Genomic DNA, 21,238 nt, shown 5'->3' with positions numbered 1-21,238 from the left:
ATAGTTCGAATGAAATCACTCGCTCGGAGTTTCGTGTTCTGTCTCGGTATTCAGGCTTGCAATTGCTCTTTACAGCTAAAATGCTACTTTTCGTTATTATGAAACAATGGGATAATATAATGACAATTTTTATTTGTAAGATGCAAGAAGAGGTGGTAAAGTTTATATGTGACATATAAAATTTGTCAATTTTGCTTTCAGAAGGTCACAACTAGCGATTTTATGATCGCTGATTGCTCGCTCATCGCGTTGCTCATCGTTACAGCTAATCACTAGTTGTGACTTTCTGAAAGCAACATTGACAAATTTCATATGTCATATACAAACTTTACCACCTCTTCTTGTATCTTACAAATAAAATTTGTCATTATAGTATCCCATTGTTTCATAATAACGAAAAATAGCATTTCAGCTGTAATGAGCAACTGCAAGCCTGTCAGTAGTGTCAGTATTGATGGACAAATCGAAACCTTCGTAAAACAATGTAAGGATTGTGCATCTGTTGCTAAGTATCCGGCGCGTGCTACACCGGAAGCATGGCCAACACCGTCCGGACCATGGCAACGTCTGCATATTTATTTTGCGGGACCAATCGACGGACTTTGGTTTCTGATCGTCTGCGTTCTCACGATGGCCGGAAATTTTCTCGACGAAGACAACTACGACCAAAGCAACAATACAGTTTCTTCGAAGCACTTTCGCATGGTTGGGAGTTGGGACCTGTTGGGACTACCATTGACGATCGTTTCAGCAAAGATATTTCATTAACAAGATATCCCACAAATCAATTCCTCGAACAAGGCAATGGATACACCACCCTTATGTGATTGCAGTGCCATCTCGTGAGTGCACATTGAAACTGTTGGGAGTCCCCCGCCAACTTTACCACCAGGGCTCAATAAAAGACAGGTGTCAGTATGACATATGCCAGCGTGGACGATGTCATCATCATTATATTGCGATAGCAAGATTCTCACTTCGTTATGATTGCATCGATTTTCAATCATTACAACGTTATACACATCAGAAAAGTTTGAGAAAACAATAATAAATGCAGATACGTCCCTTCGAAAAAGTAATCGAGAATTGATGATTTATGAAGCTGTTGCTCAACATAAAAGAAGTTGCATAGAAGTATATATGGAAAAAAAACGCAACGTATTGAAATCATTGCTAAACAAACGTAATAAAATATGCCGTCTTCCTTGGCCAACGCTGCACGCTATTGGCTATTCAAAAATTACGTTGGAATAATGATTACTTTTCTATTTTATAAAGAAGGTATTTTTCAATGACGGCGAATTAAATCGTAAACTGAAACTGCCGAAGCTGAGTGATGAGACACCGCTTCGTGTTTTGATTTGCGCTGTACCCTCCGCTCTGTGGTGTGGGTTCGTACCTGTATAGATGATGGTGTGCGTGTTTTCTTCCAACGCTGCAGTTCAACGTTGTATCGCCAAAGACCTATTGGCGTTGTTATCTGTCTCTATAAATTCCAAAGAGTGAAGGAGGTCTGCTATTGGTCTAAAGCAAATCGATTAACGTATCCCATTCTAGTCGTTTGTCACAATGTTTGTTTTGATTCGCTATGAAAGTTTGACAGATAAAATTAGGGGTACGTAGATTTTCCTATGTTTCGAGGGGTGCATCGATTAGCTTGGAACCGAAGAGAGTACCAGAGCTAAGCCAAAAAGTTGAGCACGTTTATTCGGGACCTTCTGGTCTTAGAGTTACCTCTATGATAATACTGTGATAACCATCGCAACGAAACAAAGAGAAAAAAACACAGTCATTAAGAATCTGACGGCAAAATGGAATTATCTTCGGGGCAAGGCTATTCTCTGAATTGGATGTTGCCTCGGCACTCGCCTCGGGAACCCAGATGCTCTCATCAGTGTTGCAATCTGCATTTGATCTCGTATCCAGGATATGAATAGAGCCTGCGTCATATTCATCCTCAGAATCAGCAGGTGAGGTTGGAATGGTTTTGGTGACATCATTGCTGTTTGAATCGGCATTTACTTGCGGACCCGGAGTCATTGCTGTGTCGTCTTCATTGATGGGTACTTCCAAAAGGATCTCTTCATAAGACTGGCTGCAATCAAATTGTCCCACATTATCTATAGCAGCTTTTCGTATTTCGTTGAGGATACGTGTTTGTTCCAGAATGTAGAATTCTCTGGCCATACCAGTCATTTTATCCAAGTCGATTGACATTATAGCACCGACAAACCGACATGACACTTAATTCTGACTTATGCCCGATAATCGTAAACGGCCGATTTAAATGTGCAGTGTCAAAACCATAGGATTTTTTGATCTAGATAAAAATAATTTGCCCAGAAAAGATCAGACACGAACCAATTCATAACTTTTTCATGCGGGTTCATGGATTAGCTAAATATTTCCAGCGAACACGGAGCCAGATGTCAGTAGTGTGCTTTGGTAAGAAATTTTATTGTTTTTTTTTATGGTAAATCATGTCGGTTTGTCGGTGATTATAGCATGGTTCACCATTTGCACAGTTCCCTGGATGCTGTCTTCGAGTTTTTTTGGTCAAAGCAGCTAAAATTCACCCATTATCTTCCATTTCCATACTAGCAGCCGCCAAGCTTTTCCTTGACGCTTCCGCTGTTTTGCTTGCTTTCTGACATAAGAGTCCCTTCCACACCATTAACTTTATCTTTTTTTTTCTTCTTTCCTTTATTTAACGTCGGTCTCTGTTCCGCAATCTAGTGCCAATCACCGACGGACATCGATTGCCATCCATTGATGGCAATCGAATGTGCAGGAAGGCAGCTTCCACACCTGCGTAGGATATCGCACCCATTCATCAACACACATGGGCCGGGACCAACGGCTTACTTCCCTTCCGGAGGAAGACGTAACCAGAGATTTTTATGCCTCAGAAAAATCCCACCGACCTCGACTGGGATTGAACCCAGACCCATTGGGGTGAGAAAGCAGTCACGCTTACCACTACACCACCGGCGCCGGCTCATTAACTTTATATACGTGGCAAAATTTGCATAATATGACTCGAAATTATAAGAAATACACTTCTTTTTTAAAAATAATATTGAAACAAAGTTTTGTGTATAATAATAACGAAAAAAGTTCATGGATGGTTGAGAGTTTGTCTTCTCTGACAACAATTCCAAGAATTGTTTCTTGTGCTCCGGTATTACAGGTGTAATAGCCTTAAAAAAATTCGTTTTCAAGTTTTTGTTTTTTTTTTTTATTCAAAGGGGGGATGTTTTTCAGAATCATAAACTATGTTAATCATCGATCGAGTTTCCACTTGCTGCAATTACGGCCTCTACACGTTTCTGGAATGCACGGCAGGTTCTAATAAAGTAGTCTGGATCCATTTCTCTCCAGGTACGGGTCAATGTTTGTCTGAGGCTTGCTGTACTCGGGTGGCGATTGGAACAGACCTTGGTCTTCATGACGCGCCATATTGAGTAATCCAGCGGATTAAGATCGGGGCTGGATGGCGGCCACATATCCTTCGCCCAGAACGGAAGATGTTCCTGCAACCACTTCTGAGTGCGGTTCGAGGTGTGGCACGGAGCCCCATCTTGTTGAAATACAACATTGTCGCCTTCTGGAATGAACACCGGGTCCATTTTTTTGCCATCGGGAGCCACCAATCCAAACACCATAACGCTAGCAGGATGCTTGATCAGATACATATTCTTGTGCTCGTCGGCCTCGTCTTTTACCGGAAGAGAACTAATATACCGGTCGGTTCTGGAATTTGATACGGGATCGACGGTCAACATGCTCTCGTCGGTGTACAGGATTACCGGATTTTTTCGCTTAAGGAAATTCAAGATTTTCTTGCATCGTTCGACTCGTAGCTCCCGGAGGCGGTTGGTAATCATGTGATTTTTTTCCGTGCCCTCGACTTCGCCCCGCAACCTTCCTTTACGATCTTCCGTGCCGTAAAGTCACTGATCCCGTGTTCCTTTGCCATTTTCCTTATTGAACGGACTGGATTCACCCGAATCTTCCTTTTGATAGCAGCGATAACCCTCGGAACTCGAGCTGACCTCAGACGACCTGTGGGCACCTTTGCGAATAGTTGTCCTTTCTTTTCTCGGTCTAAAACCCTTTTGACGGTCCACCGGGACACTCCCACGGCGATTGAAATGTCTTTTTGCGACATTTGCGCAAGGGACAAATCTCGCGTCACTTTTCAAATAGACCAATGTAACATATCGATCATTTTGAGAAAATCGAAGTTGAAGTTCGACAGATTATTATTTTAACTGTTTTAAAACAATACATTTTGCAATATTATTTTTAATGTATTTAGTCAGTGTATAATAACGTTGAAAATTCAGAAGAAACGGTAAAATCACAATTTTACTTTGAATTTCATGCTACAACATAGAAAAAAAAAACTCCAAAGGACGTTTTGACAAGTCGAGTTGTACATCGGACATGTAACATTGGACGTTTTGTCTACATGATACTAGATTCCCTTTCACAGATTTCACTGATTTCAGAGTATAGTACCTAACTTTAGATTGGCCCCGTCTTTGGAAAATGAGCACCAATCATGTTAGGCAGTCCGAATGACCGAAGTAACAATCATGTACCCATCATTTCAAACTGTACATTGGACAATTTTTGATTTATGATTATCTTAAATAAATGAAAGTAAATTTGGATGGATGTTTTTGTATCACATACTATGATAGAAGAGCGATAGTCTGTATCGCTTAACTCGATTTGTTTACATTTGTTACATTGGTCTATTTGAAAAGTGACGCGAGAAATCACGAATACGCTGCCACTTCGTCATGGTGCAACTGTCAAACTAAGTAAATCATTTTCTTTTATAGACTTCTCTGACGTTTGTGACTTGCACAAGTATTAGTGCAGAACTTTGGGTAAATTCAAAGGTTTTCTTACACTAATACTTATAATTTACCCTGAGTTCTGCACTAATACTTGAGCATTTCACAAACGTCAGCAGCGTTGCCAGTATTCCAGATTAATATGGATTTTCCAGATTTTTAGTCATCTTGCCAGATACACAGACAGACAACGTATATTTCCAGATTTTTTAAATATATTCCAGATTTTCCCAGATTTTTGAACATGTTGCTTTAAAAACATCACTGCAATTGATTTACCGTCTAATCAAAAAATAAAAAGCAAAACTTGCTACTCAACGTCTATCAACGTTGGACTTAACATAATTATGGTAATTCTGAAAATAGTTCACAGTGAAGTGTAAGGTGAATTCCTTGTGAAAACAAACGAGAATTTCAAGCTAATTCTGGGTAGAGTTTGATCCATCTTTGTGGGCTTCGTGACCGTGTGACTTCACCCGTTGTTCACCCTACCTGAACATTTCCCTACTGGTCTACTGGGTGTGGTGTGTTGTCCGTTTTCTAGTGTTAAATATACAGTCTGTGCAACATCTGGTTGAAGACGGTGTCAATTGTCTTATCAACTCTTATGATGGCATGAAGATTTTGTGAATAAAGGAAATACAATCCGGAAGAGAAATCATAGACAATTCTTATGATGAAACTTAAGGGGTATGCTGATACGAATTGTGAGAATAATTTCAATGGAATTCTGTCCTATGAAGATTAATTTTAAGACATTTCAACGCAATTTCTGAGAAACATTGAAAACCATTTTGGCAAAGTACTTGAATGATTAAGAAATACTGAAGAGGATTTTAAAACTGAAGAGTGTACTAAAGAACTTATTGTGAATTTTATTACCAGTTTGAGGGAATTGTGGAATTGGAGAGTGATTTATAAGAGATTACAAGAGGTAATGCTAAGAACTCTTAGAATGTTACTGTAGAATTTTGGATATTATCAAGATTATTTTAGGGAAATATAGAAAAGAAGTAGGATGGAGTTCTACGATGTTTCAAATGGAACTAAAAGAAGGGCGAAAATATCTTGGGGAGAGTTCCAAGTAAAATCATACTATCAAAAAATTTCATGATCTGGGACCCATAAAATATAAATTCCGGAAATTAGAATCATTTCAAGATCCTGAGACTTCCAAAATGAAGCTATCAGACTTTCATTTTAGATATATAATAAAATTATTCTCTGGCATAAAATTATTCGTAATGGTCATGTTAATAATGGAGTTATCCGTAGTTTAGGTAAACTGTGTGTGAGTACCACGATGTTAGACTTTGATTCCCACTTCAGCCAGGTGATTTTTGCTTCAAAATAAAATTGCCTACTGGTCTAATGGGTGTTGTGAGTTGTATGATGTCAAGAATTACATTGTAAATCTGATCAACCTCAGGGTAATATAAGAATAATTTAGAACTAATAAAAATTTTAAATTCTGGTATTGCATCAAATAGTAAGGACTACATCGATTATTATTAGTTGAAACAAATCCATCCCATCAAATTTGCTTGATTATTTGCTTCTCATTTTTTTTAAAATAGATTTTAAAAAACAATTCTAAGCATATTTTCTGCAGTATTTTACCCATATTTGACAAATTTTTGAAATGGTGCGTAATGGATATTTAAACTTTTTGGGCACACTGTGTCAATACTTTTCTACTTTTGGATGATTTCAGCAATGCTAACAAGTTATTTGCTTTATATAATTTATTTAAACCAGTAATTCATACCCATTCTATTACTTTAAATAAATCACAGGTAATCATACTGACCGATTTTTACGAGAGATTGGCACATTACTTTGATTTCAATAGCATTATGTTAAAAACGGGATTTTTTTAAGCATTCCAGATTTTTCCAGATTTTAAATTTTAATTGTTCCAGATTTTTCTGCAAATGACCTGGCAACGCTGAACGTCAGAGAAGTCTATACACAGCCTACTATGGTATGAGCTATTGGCAAATCAAAGTTGGCACTCGTGGAGAATAGAAGAACTATGAGAGTGATGATGTTTTCAAAATTTTACACGGTGAGGTATACGAGTGCAATCTTTAAATGCTTTTATTTTGCAAATGGAGTATTTTATTTAAATCTGGTTAATGCTACGCTAGTAGAAAACTTAAGGACTACCAAATAGACATATAATATACGTACGGGCTAGGCAAAAATGTGCGTCATCTTGAAAACTGTCGCTTTAATGGCCCTTCGCTCATTTTCAACTTCTATTCAATTTTCATACTGCCGTACTCTAACGGAACTATCCACCTACATTCTTCTAAAGATCATTCTCTAGCTAATAAATCATCACACTAAAGCTTCATGTTAGCATTTCCAACCAACTCTGAAAATCGTTAACTTCGCGTATGAAGTAACATAAAAAACACTTTGAATATAATATAGAAAAAATAATTTCTTTTCAGATTTTTATGTGTAGACATAGATTTCAGCTTTTCTACAACTATAGCAGCAACCAGATTTAAATAAAATGCTCCATTTGCAAAATAAAAGCATTTTAAGATTGCACTCGTATACCTCCCCGTTGGAAAATTTTGAAACCATCATCACTTTCATAGTTATTCTATTCTCCACGAGTGCCAACTTTGATTTGCCAATAGGTTACATGCATGCAAAGAAAACCAAGGCATTGTATGCACAGGTGAAACGGGAACCTTATTTGTACGATGGTGCAAACATTATCACGCATACGGTAGCTACCGTCCAGTAAGTTTGCTCTATCCAATAACTAAACTTTTTGAAAAAATAATTTTGAATAGAATGACACTTCACATCTATACGAACTCAATTTTTGCAAATGAGCAGTTTGGATTTTGCCATTCAACTACTCATCAACTCTTAAGGGTTACCCATTTAATTTGTTCAAACAAATCTGAAGACTGCTCAACTGGAGACGCAGAAAAAGCATTCGACAGTGTTTGCATATCTCGTTATATGTTGTTATATCTCGATATTTACGGGACCATCATTCGGACATTTGATGCAATACGAACCATAAGCCTATTTGAACGATTCAAGAAGCTTTTCTTATTCACAAAATCTATGTATTTACTCCAAAGCACATCTTGCTTGCTTACTTCGAATGAAAAAAAGTCCCCCATCTTAAAGAAGATTCAACAACCATTTTACTTCAAGTCATCTACCGTTCATTATTGCGATCAGTTCATCCAAATCCACAATTCACAAACTACTCATTTTCTTCAAGACCATCAACCATGAGAAGCACAAATGCCAAGCCCAACCGCATCGCATCCATCAGACCTCTCCGAACTGCTCAACTCTGAGAACGCAAAACAAAAACTTTCTGTCATCTCTTGCAGACGAGGACGACGATCGACTGTTGTTCTAGAAGAGGTCCCATACTGTAGTAGTGTCTACCACCCAGCAATCAAACCATAGCCGTGCACATAGCTAACCTCGCACACGTTAAGCAACCAATTAGACAAAATTGACGCACACCATCTCCAAGCCAGACAGCAAGAGCTTCGGAGATGATCGAATCCTAACGCACACAGGCTACTACACAATCTCCCACTCGTAATTTAGTAATTCATGCACTAGCAAACGAAGAGGTTGAATGAAAATGGTTTTAAAACAACGGTAAAAACTGATTAAAAGTCATTAAAGTTGAAAGTAATTATGGTCTCAAAGAAACGAAAAAGGCTAAATCGAAAGAAACACGTGTTCATGTATTTAAACCGACAACAAGCGGAAGTAACCAACTTAAAAAGAAATCCATTTTTTGGACTTGTGCTGGTCACAACGATTAGGAAGCCATATTGCACTAAATTGGACTCAACCTTTAGAGATTGAAAAACTAAACCCAAGTTCAGTTAGGTTGTTTGTACTCTCCATCAACATTAGTCATCTTTATAGTGAAACTACTAAACTTTTGGCGAGTCAGCAAAAAATGACCGAAAATTGTACATCCTCACTGTTGGCCAACAGTGCCGACAGTGATTGTGAATCAAAAGCAAATTAAATCTCAACAGCCATGTCCTCCAAATTGATCCTGTTAAACGCTTGATAAGTTTAGGCTACAATCTTCAAAAATTCTGCACTTCGTCCTATTTGCCGACTAACTGTGGAGGCAAGACGGGCTCCTTCGTTGGAGCCTCCGCAGTTGGGACGGTGAGTGTGTGGTGGATTGTTAGTTTACATTATTGAACATTTTCCGCCAGATAATGAGTTAGTTTATGAATGCCGCATTTTTGTTTTTGAAGTATTGTTTTGATGTACTAAACTAAATCCAGCAGTACGTGTGCTTACTTTCATCCAAAATTGCCCGTTCTTGAATTTGCACAACTCTACGTAAAAACTACGCAACCGAAACGTAATCTCGCAGAATCTTTTTGTGGTTGAATCACTTCATCGTCAATACCAAGTCGACATCTAGAAGCCGTAGCAGTACCCGTTCAATCTGTAAGAAAAGAAGAAAATCATTTAACATGCAAGAATTTTTAGGATAGGAATAGTTGTTGTTGTTGGAAAGCATACTGCAGATTAGTTAAAAATGAATCATTCACTTGTTCACACGTGGGACGTCGCACAACCACTCAAAGAAACTACAGGGCTATATAAGATACTCAGTCTTTAAAGACTTTTGAAAATGAATTTCTTGTGAAGAAAATTGAAATGACCCAAACTGTTTTATTTTCCCTGTGAAAACGCTATACACATTACGAACAAATCGACTTATCGTAGGCGCTTAAAATAAATTGCATGAAAATTGTACGTTATAATTATAATACAAGAAGAAGAATCAAAACTATTTGTAATATTTACACTTAACTTTAAAACAAAATAAACAACCAAAGCATTACTGGAATCAATTAAACAAACTGCTAAACTTCGCACACTTTGTACTGTGACGGGACATGAAGCCGGGTACGAGAAACGATTACATGTTTTGCAAAGACCAACTGAAGATTCTAAAAGCAAACCTAACCTACAACCCGTGTCTGTTTGCGCGAAAGCTGCAAATCCAAAGCATACTAACTTAAATGTGAATCTTTGCCATGGAGCTTTCTTCCTACACCAGCGAACGAATCGAATCCTATAAAATATGAAGGAAACTGAATTTGTAAATACATCCTTATAACAAACTGACAGAGACAAAAAGCAAGTTTCAAAAGTGATACGACATATCGCTAGATTTTTTTTTATGTTTTGGCAACAGAATTGAGATGAAGCACGCTTTAGAAGCGTTTCTTTTCCCCTTAAGTGTTGAAACGAATTTCTTATTAGTGAGTATGATCTGCTTGGAAATGATTTTCCCAATCAACAACGGTTGCATGAAACTTCCATCAGAAGAAGAAATCACATCTCGCAATGGGTAGCAATTATTATTATTACATAGAAATGAAGCATAATGGATACTTTTAACCGTACCAGTTAGGAGTGCATTCTATTGATTGAACATATAAATACATATATATAAATAGTTGTTTTGTTTGTTAGTTCAAAATTAGCAATAAGTTACCATATTGGAAGTGATTAAGGATTAAGGGACGAGTCAGATAGTATATGTGGAAACTGAACAACTTTGAGGATGAGGCAAATACTTTCGCAAAGTGTCTACCTGTACTTTGAATTAAGCGGTTAATAAAGTGAGTAAATTCCGAAAAACTTGGTAGTTTCATTCAAACTATAGCCTTAATCCTGATGAATGTGGGCGTCCTAGTGGAATACCTGTATAATTAGAGAGAGAAGAATTAGTAATTTCCATTTAATTCCACTACCATATTTGCTTCTCCTTGACAGATACGCGTATTTCGTCTGCAGTGTCTTGTACTAATACTCGACTGAAGAAAAACATCGCATTTACCGAATATGTACATTTTCACTTAGAAACTAGGTAAACTTAAATTTAATTTCCTGTAGGAACAGGTACTCCGCTGCTTACTCGTTGATGTGTCCTAGGTAGTAACTTGAAAAGCCGAGTGTGTCCGTTTCCTTGATCCCTGTTGAGTAAAGTTGAATTACGTTGTTTGTTGATCTCGAGGCTTTCTGCAACATCCAATTTCCATGGTGTAGATACGGATCGTAAAATCGTGATGTCCTCCGTCGATAGTTGGTGGTCCTCTGTGAAGATGTGTTCTGCAACCTTTGATTTGAAATCATATCTTAGGCCTTTTTCCTCTTGCTTTTTGGCCTTATTAACCTACGCTATATGTTCTTTAAATCTAGTTGCTAAAGTTCTCTTGGTTTGTCCTACATATACTTTGTTACAATGATTACAGCTTATTTTATATACACCTGCTTTACCTAAAACATTAACTGGGTCTTCAACTGGTTATGTCTACTGGTGAAAACTAAATCTAATCCGAATTGTTTTAACTGTGGTCTTAGCTTACAAGTCATATCTTGATCAAATGGAACGGACACTCGTTTCAATGGTTCAGGTGCTGCGGTGAGGGTTGTAAATAATCTTCTTTGTAAAATTCTCGCTTTTTTATCGATGATTGCCTGGATTGTGGTCTCCTTGTATCCGTTGAGTCTTGCTGTTTCGAAGATGTACTGTAATTCCTTAACCTATAGCCAGTCCTCCAAATGGTTGATCGCTTCCTTGACCGGTACGCTGGGAAAAAGAGCTGTGACGTCGAAAGATACCATAATCTCGTCCTCGTTGATGTCTCCTGAAGATTGTAGTTGCTGGGCGAACTCCTGGGTGTTACTAACTGCTTTACTCTGGAGCCGATTCGGCATACTCTGGAACTCTTTGACTACCCGAATAGAAATTTACATTAGCCCAACGTTTGATTTTGATGTCTACATCAGCATCGAAATCAAATGTATGCCTGATGTCAAACATTAGAAAACATTATGATTTAGTTGTATTTAAGCAACGTAACATGGTGTATACATCAGAAATTTTGGAACAAAATTTTGCCATTCTAATGTCGGTCTGACGTCAAAAATTTTAATCTATTGACATTAGAACCAAACGTTTTAAGGATGTTTTCAGATGTACAAAACGTTAGAACTAAACGTTGTTCGGATGTTTTTAAATGTAAACGTTTTCTGATGTTTTCTAATGTAGAGGTTTCCTGATGTTAGAATCAAACGTTTTTCGGTTGTTTTCGGATGTAAAAAACGTTAGAACTAAACGTTGTTCGGATGTTTTTATATGTAAATGTATTCTGATGTTTTCTAACGTAGATGCCTCCCGATGCTGGAACCAAACTTTTTTGGATGTTTTCGGATGTACACAACGTTAGAACTAAACGTTGTTCGGATGTTTTCAATTGTACTTCAGTGTTTGTTGTTCTCTGATGTTTTCAGATGTACAAAACGTTTAAAGTAAACGTTGTTTGAATGTTTTCAAATGTAGATGTTTACTAATGTTTTTAGATATACAAAACACTAGAATCTTACTTTTCAAATGCTTTCAATTATATTTACAACACATTAGAATTAGAAACATGATCGTGTAAACACTACACACGCTTGTTGTTAGATTACATCATAAAAATGCGTACATAACAGTCAATGCTGAAGCTCCCGTTTCCCACCAGTCAGTTAACTGACCTTAGCTAACCTAATATCATTGCGGCAACTCTCTATGCGGCAGGGGAACTATGCCATTAGCGCGCTAAGAGTTGTTAGACCACTGACATAGGCGCCAATTTGTAGGTGACGAGGCACTTGGTGACATTACAGCGAGCTTGACGATTTTTGCAGCATTTTTTTAGCAAACTACCAGTTAAGGTGTGTAGTGTTTACAAGATCTTGTTTCTAGCTCTAATGCTTTGTACAATTGAAAGTATTGAAAAAGTTAATTCTCATGTTTTGCACAACCGAAACCATCAGAAAACATAAAATTGTACAAAAAAAAGTCATCCATTCTGGTAGACTATCTCTTAAATGCATAAAGAATAGCCATTGCTTAAGCTCCCGTTTCCCACCAGTCAGTTAACTGACCTTAGCTAACCTAATATCATTGTGGCAACTCTCTATGCGGCAGGGGAACTATGCCATTAGCGCGCTAAGAGTTGTTAGACCACTGACATAGGCGCCTATTCGTGGGTGACGAGGCACTTGGTGACATTACAGCGAGCTTGGCGATTGTTATAGCATTTTTGAGTGAACTACCAGACAATCATGATAATGTGATCGCTGCGCCTCCAGATCTCCCTTTAAATCGACCCACTGTGCCAATTTGTCAATAATGCATGACACTTTGGACGGGGTTGCTGGCTTGTTTGGTCCACTGTTCGGATATACAAGTGGCAAGCCTTCCCCTTCACGGATCGCTCCAAAAATTGCTGCAAACGAACTGCAAATATATAATAAACAAAATTATTGTGCATGAAAAATATGACAATGGACAATGCTCGAGAAGCACTGGGAGTTTTCGAACGACGCGTGCTTAGGACCATCTTTGGCAGAGGGTATATGAAAATGGTGAATGGAGTAGAAGAATCTAGATAGAGCTGGAATTAGGGCGTAACAGCCTTTGTAAACAATGACTTCTCTTGTTGATTTCTCGGAATTCAAGACACGCCTACACAAACCAACATATCCATCGGGTAGTAGAAGTCTTTCTCTAATCGATGGTGATGTCGATTCGCCTGGGAGAGCCACGACTTCCGCGAAATCATCGAGAGAAGTCATTGATTACAAAAGCTGTTACGCCCTAGTTCCAGCTCTGATTCTAATTTAACGTTTGGTTCTGTTGTCATTGGATGTATTCTGATGTTTTATGCGTGCAACAAATTACATCGTGATGAAGTTTGATTCTAATGTAACGTTAGGTTCTGTTGTCATTGTATGTATTCTGATGTCAAATTTTACATCGTCAAGACGTTTGATTCTGATGTAACGTTTGAGGCTAATGTATTTTTATGTACTTGGACGTCACACTGAAGTCTGAATACATTAAGGTTACAGCAATACACGTTAAAATATAATGTATTGAAGATGTCTGCTGATGTTTCCTACATTACAATTTCTATTCGGGTAGCCACTTCGCTAGTTTGTGGGTGGGGGAACCAACTTCAGACACGATCTCTCGCATTTCATTTCCCGGTTTGTGGACTTTGGGGAGACCTTTGATCCTGGGTAGAATGGGATTGGGCTCCCGTAAACGACCTGCTCCATCTCCTAATATCAATTTGCACTCCTTCAGTGCTTTCTCCACGCGTTTCACTATGTTCTGTAAGGGGTCTACTCGATGCTGTCTATACGGTCCGTTGTTAATCTTCGTTGTCATCTGATTGTCGTAATCGTCCTTGTCCATGAAAACGACCACGTTTCCCTTGTCTGCCTTCACGTAGTATACTGCTTTACTTTTTAGCTCCTTTACAATCCGAATTTCTTTTTCGTTGGCGCGACTTTGTTCCTGTTCGTCCTTGATTATGTTCGATGTGATAGTCCTAACCGTATACTGTGTTGATGTTGGAAGTGTCTTGGTAATCGCTGTTCCTACGTCAATGATGATCTGCTCCACGTCTGGCTTGGTTGTAACCGCGTATCCTAGACCCTTGATGAGGTGTGTCAATTGTTCTTCCGTGAATGCGGTCGTCGATCGGTTGACAACGAACCCATCAACCCATCAACCATCAACAACCATGTCGTCCGTCTCCGTTGAGACTCCTGTCGTAGTCTGTTTAGCTTCCTATCCTGCAGCTTCCGCTTTCTATCCGATTCGCACTCCTCTGCTACCTTGGTCCTAGACAGAAACTCCTGGAATTTAATTTGATACTCCTTGGCCAATTTGAGATGTAGATAATAACATTCCAAAACCTTCATGTCCAGTTTGCCGTCTGATGCTATCCTTGATGAACTCTGCTTCCATCCTCTTTACTACGCTGGGTGGGGTGGGTGTCCGTACCTTAATCCTATGGCTTATAGGTATAACCTTATATTTTTGGCATTTCTTCAGAAATGCTACGTCCTTGTGACGCGATGCGATGGTTTTCTTCAATCCGATGAATTTATTTGGCTAGTAAATGCGATATTTTTCTTCAGTCGAGTATTAGTACAAGACACTGAAGAAGTCTGCACATTTCAGACGAAATATGCGTATCTGTCAAGGATGAGCAAATAAGGTAGTGGAATTAAATGGAAATCACTAATCCTTCTCTCTCTCTCTCTCATTATAGCCTTAATATTTAAATAAATCAAAAGCATAAATATTCCGCATATTCACCGAATGAATCAATTTTGATACCCGTCTCTCCTACACTGAACTAAAACATCCGCAATACTTCGACTGATTATTGTATTGCTCGAGCCCTTTAACAATTTTCTGTCGAATTTCGGATGATTTCCTTATGGTTGAATTCGACAGTGAGCATGCATAAGGGCGTATAAGCGATGATCGATTCTCTTCATCGATTTTCTCTTTGCATTGCTACAGCTAAGCGAAACAATTTTGTAGAATTTGTTCAATGTAGAGTTGTAACAGGTTGCATTGACTATCAAAAGCAACAGCAAACGCACCGACAAACGTTAAATCTAGCGAGTTATTAACAAAAGAGAAAATCGATGAAGAGAATCGATCATCGCGTATACGCCCTTATGAATGCTCACTGTCGAATTCGTCATTAACTGATGAGCATCCATATGACTGTCTTCCAAATAAAGGATGATATTAATTTGAAAATTAGCTGGAAAACATACTGGGCTCAGAGGACAACAATTTAAGGATAGGATGACACGCAAATGCTTTAGATTAGATTATTAATATGATTGTTGACATTTCCATATTGAAAAGCCATGAACAGACATTCATCATGGATACAAAAATGTAGTGTTGGTAGAGGAAACTTCCTCCACCACGAAATAGACAATTTACGGTTTCCACGCTTTACGTTCGTAACACCTCTGATATCGATTGCTATGCTTCCACCTCGTTTGTCTTCTCAGAGCAGCAAATGACGTTCTACAGAATTATTTACATCATCGTTTTGAATGATTTGTGTTAAGGGGCTGAACCGAGGGGGGCGACACATCTAAATCTCAATTCTAGATGCTCAAAAAATCTCACACTAGCGAATCAATCTTCGAAAAATCATCTTTCATTTCTCGCATCTACTTGCATCGTGCTTCATCTTTTAGCAGGAAATCTTAAAAATTGACATAAACCTTTCCTCTATCTACTCAGCGTGCGTGCAGCTAGCCACAGCAAAACACAATCTTTTCTGCATCGTAGATAGAGTTGCCCTCGTCGGGCTGAACCAATACTATATGCATTTCAATTTAACATGACTATCATTCTGCAGAGAGCATTAGGCATTCCAACTGAAGGCCCTATCCTTTTTCATAACAATGTTCATCCTGTATTTGAGTGGAAAATCATCTGATTTTAAATCAACCGTCATCCGGTTGCAGCTATCATTCGAAAGGGCGATTTCGATGTTTCGATTAGAATGGTCTGAGGTTTCATTCAAACAAAGGACGGTGGTTTGGTACAGTGTATAGTTATCCTTGATACGAATTTAACATTATTTTAGAACTATGGCCCGCTATGGCCAATGTTCTAAAATCTAAAACACGATATTTCAAAACACCAAATTATAGTAGGATCTACTCATATCGGTCAGAAGGGAAGCTACACTCAAAAAATTTCACACATTTGATTTCGGTGTTTAAACACTTGGATGTTCAAGTACACATTCATATTGACTTTTAACACGATTACTTCAGCTTACTCACCGGGTGAGTCGATCTTACTCAATTTCGTCTGATGCATTAGGTTGTCAAAATCTGAGTAAACGAGAAATGTCAAACTCTGTCAGCCAAATCCGGGACTTAGAAAAAAATGCCAGCCGTGTCGGAGCAAACGCTCTAAGAAACGGCGAAATTATTGTAGAACACCGACTGAAATGTATTAAGGTAAGTAGGAATTGTAGGCGGAGACAATTTTCAGTCGTCTTCTACTTCTGTTAAATGAATCTGGAGCAGGTAATTTCCATTTTTTATCCAAACAAATAAAACAAATGGAAAATATCACAGAGTGGGTTTGACTCGCTCTGCGCGAGGACGTCGTTTACTCAAAAGTGAGTAAAAGTGCACCTACTCACATCATAAATTTACGCAAGGGGTGGTCACTCTACACACTTGTTTTGCGCCAACTTTTTTCTCAGTGTACCTCAGTGTGCCGGAGCTGTACCGACAGTGCCAAAAAATCATTGACCTGACTTTTGATTGCTTGTGAATAATGCCTTGTTTGGCAACCCGGTATTTTAACAGCTCTTGTTTTTGTTTTGTTTTTCAATGTTTTCAAAAACTACACGGACTCCAGTTGGGACTACACACTGGATGCATCCGTCTCCAAGGATGTCTGCAACGGACGAGTTTCATCTTCGGCGGAAGGCCGACCCCGCACAACAAATGTCAATCATTAGTCAACCAACCCTTCTGGGAGCCGGCGGAGGAAACGGATTTGCACCGAATTTTTCACCGTCCGAATATCATCCGTCGGAAAACTGGAAAGCAACACCGACCGGAACACACGTCGGACTGATGAAGGACGCACCGCTGACCCGAAACAGACCAGCCATTTTTCCAAGCAGAAATACTTGTCAGAGTCCATCAAACCATACACCCTGCCAGACAATTCGATCACCTTCCAGGTCTACAGCGCCTCCAAGAACAATCGCTTCCCAGGCCAGCAAAAATCGCATTCTCCACTTCTTCAATACCCCACCCGTATGCCGTCCAAGGATCTGCTGCTGACTGCATTCACCACCAAGGACTGTCACCCGTCGCAAGTGCGAATGTTCCCGCTGAAATAGGAAAGTTCCTCCTCCGGATTGGTCGAGTTCCCGAGCTTAGCCCTGGCAGTGAACGTCATCATGAAGTACAACCACAGTGCGATCGATCACAAATCAGTGCCAACATTTCAAAGGGGCGTAATTGCATTTGTAAACAATGGCTTTAGCCATCGATTTCTCGCGAATAAAAGCTCACTCATGAAAAATAATGACATCATTAGGTAGAGGAATGTTTCCTCTACCAGCTAGCATTGTTATTTTGAAGAGGTAAGATTTCATTCGCGAGAAATTGATGGCTAAAGTCATTGTTTACAAATGCAATTACGCCCCTTTGAAATGTTGGCACTGAAATGTACAAAACTCCCGTTCATTATGAAGCTGTGCTTCTCCTCCAAGAAGATTGCTTTGAAAGAGCGGAAGCTTCTTTTTCTGAGAAAAGAAAGTATTTTCATTTTCCTGCGTATATTTTTTTTTATTCGTAATTGACCACTTTGTCAAGCAGTTTTGGCGTGACTTTCTACCAGCGATTTCACAAAACTGGACCAACTAATTTCTATTTTTTTTATGAAACGCACAAATTTTGGCTGCTTTTCTCGAGGCTCTGCCGTTCGCAATGCTGTTGTATTTTATAAGGACTGTTTCAATTTGAAACTAGAACAGAAACGCACCTCTCGCAATGCTGAGTTGCAGTTTCATTATTCGAGCACTATTTTGCACCAGATTTGCAACTGCTCGACTATTCTGTTTTATTTCTGAGCGAGTTTGAAACACGAATGGAACTCTGTTTCAAATTTCTTTGGATGCGTTAAAGATGTTTCGAAGAGCTTCACAAACAAAAAACGGAGAACTTCATAGAGAACAGTAAAGTATATGGAACTTGATGATTACAAACATCTTTTAGAACTGTGCGTTGCGCTGATCGTCTTGCAGTTTTATTTTTGACAGTTTCAAATTATAGAATTGACGAGTTGTTTAAAACAATTTTGAAACTCAGCATTGCGTACGGCCTAAAAGAAAAAATTTCAAAATAATGTTTCATTTCAAAGTTCGAGTGGTAGTAAACGTCATTTTATCTGCTCGAATGAAGTGGTTAATTATAATTTCTTATTGTGTTAGTTAGAAGTGCAAAAAGGAAGGAGAGTAAAAATAATTTGTTGAACTATTTGAGATTTTGCCAAGACGGTCCTCCAACATTAAATGTTGGACGATGGAATGGTTGGTGTAGCAGCCACCGCCATGGATGTATTCGAGCAGTTCCAATGGTTGAATGGTATAGTTTTTGTTTGGACCTTCCGATTAAAACTCAAGCACCGCTTGTCGTGACCAGACCGAGATTTCCAGCGTCGGCCACGGCTACCCGAATTAGCGAAGCAGCTCCCACGGCTGCGGCTCCTTCCAATGCTGCTGCTGCTGTTCCTTCTGCTGGTCCATCTCCTCTAAAATTCGTCAAAAAAAGCCGGACCAGCAGCAGCATTGGAAGCAGCAGCATTGGAAGCAGCCGCAGCCGTTGGAGCTGCATCGCTAGTTCATGTAGCCGTGGCCGGAAACCTCGGTCAGGTCAAGATACCGCTGTCAGCTGTTCTTCTTCTGGGAGGAAATGTGGATGCGATTGCCGTCATGGATGTAACGATTTTGACAATCCATGGCGAGACTTGGTGGAGATTCACGGTTGTTTTGAAAATAATTTGACTACTCTTAGTCACTCCTGGCAACATCAATAATAAATTTTGGCACATGCACACTGCGCAGGCGCAGAAAAAGTTCAGTGTTGCCAGTAACTTAAAAGATCATAAAAATTGTAACCATGGGTGCCAAACAACGCCAATGACTGCACCCGGGTGTGCCTAAGTTTGATTTTGGCACACTGTGTAGAGTGACCAACCCCTCGAATTTACGAGTAATGCACCCCCAAGCTAGTGTGTTCATAAGATATTCCAAAATTTGAGTCAATTTAACTTAATTTTGGGTAGAAAATTCTCACGAGTAGGTAATTATTTTTGCCGTAGTCATATCAAAGATGAATACTAAGATGAAACTGTCGGAAGAAAAACTTTATATTTTAGTGTCCTCTTTCACGGTCCCTTTCATCCATTGAATACCCCTCGTATTCTAGGTAATTTTGTGGTTTTGCTTCCCCCTCGGTAGAGATGAAATTTTGCGCTCAAAACAAACACACCAAAATCAGAGATGTCCCATTTTTTAATTACTCGATTAACAACTAATCGATTTTTTTTTTTGTTCGTTGTGCTGCCATTTTTCCACCAATGAGAGTGCAGCACATGCTTGAAACGATGGGTGATGATCCTCTGGAGAAGTTAATGCTTATATCGGCATGATATAACCGATTGCAAATATTTTACTTTTCGGTTCGTTAATCGATTAATCGATAATTCGAATGAAAATCGGCTATCACTAGATGAATGTGAAACGTCATTTCAAATATATGGACCGTACATAAATAATGATACAATTTGAAAGGGACCGGGATTCATCACAAATAACGTCCACACGGTAACTGAAATAAACACGAGTGTTCACCGGTTGGTCATATGTAAACTACCTTAAGCGGTTTACTGAAAATTAGCTTATTGAACGGAACATGGAAGATGAGTGAAAATAACTTAATTTTGAGTAATTTTTCGGTTCCGTGCAACGAGCGAAAGTTGACTGTACTGATATATTTGGTTATTTGTGTTTTTTTACACAGAAAAAAAGTTGTTGAATATTACATCCAAACTGCTGCAACCAGGTCAATCCATCGGTTGTGTAATATAACGTTGTACGATGTACATCGATTTTGCGAACAAAATTACATCCATTGATGTAATATTGTATCTGATTTTTGCTATTACATCATTATTTCATACATCAGCTTGAATTACATTGATTGATATTACATTTTTTTTTGCTGTGTACCTACAAAATTTCTGGTTTCGATTCCATGCCATCTGGGATGTACTTATTTCGTTGTTGCTTGCTAATCCCGAGGCTAATCCTTGATGTCCACGGCTGCTGTTGGTGAGCTTTTAAACGATTGGCAAATCTGTAAATCTATTCATGCATTAATTCAATATTCCCAACAAACAATTCAAAGTCACAAATAAGCATACACATTGAATAAATGCTGTATAACAGTGTACAATCCTGAATAAAACAGGATGTCGAATTATGTGCTGAAAAAAGGTCATTGAGATCGATAGATGCGTCTTTATTCCGCCGTTTGCTCTGATATGATTAATTTCCTTATTAAAAGCTTTATAAACGTTGACTGTTTTCCTTATTCAGAACCAGAAGTTGACAAACTGAATAAGTGTAATTTGCACATACATTGTCGCTTTTATTCGATTGTTTTCAATTGATTGAATAAAATGCTTTATTAAACGTCTTATAAATGTTTTCTAGCTCCATTATTAGATTTCATTGCATTACTTTACTTTACAATATTGCTGAATAAAGGTGAATACAGTCAGCATAATAGCTCTTATACCACTATGCTTCCATGTTGTAATCACATGATTTGTAAATGCTTTATAAACGACGTATTAGATTCATTATTCGACAATACTGATTCAGTCTTACAACAAGGCGAAATCA

Source organism: Ochlerotatus camptorhynchus, unplaced genomic scaffold (assembly GCF_037179485.1).
Source record: "Ochlerotatus camptorhynchus isolate MF236.1 unplaced genomic scaffold, CSIRO-AGI_Acam_v1.1 ptg000639l, whole genome shotgun sequence".
In the NCBI taxonomy this organism is placed as follows: domain Eukaryota; kingdom Metazoa; phylum Arthropoda; class Insecta; order Diptera; family Culicidae; genus Ochlerotatus; species Ochlerotatus camptorhynchus.
Note: the sequence above shows the minus strand (reverse complement) of the source record.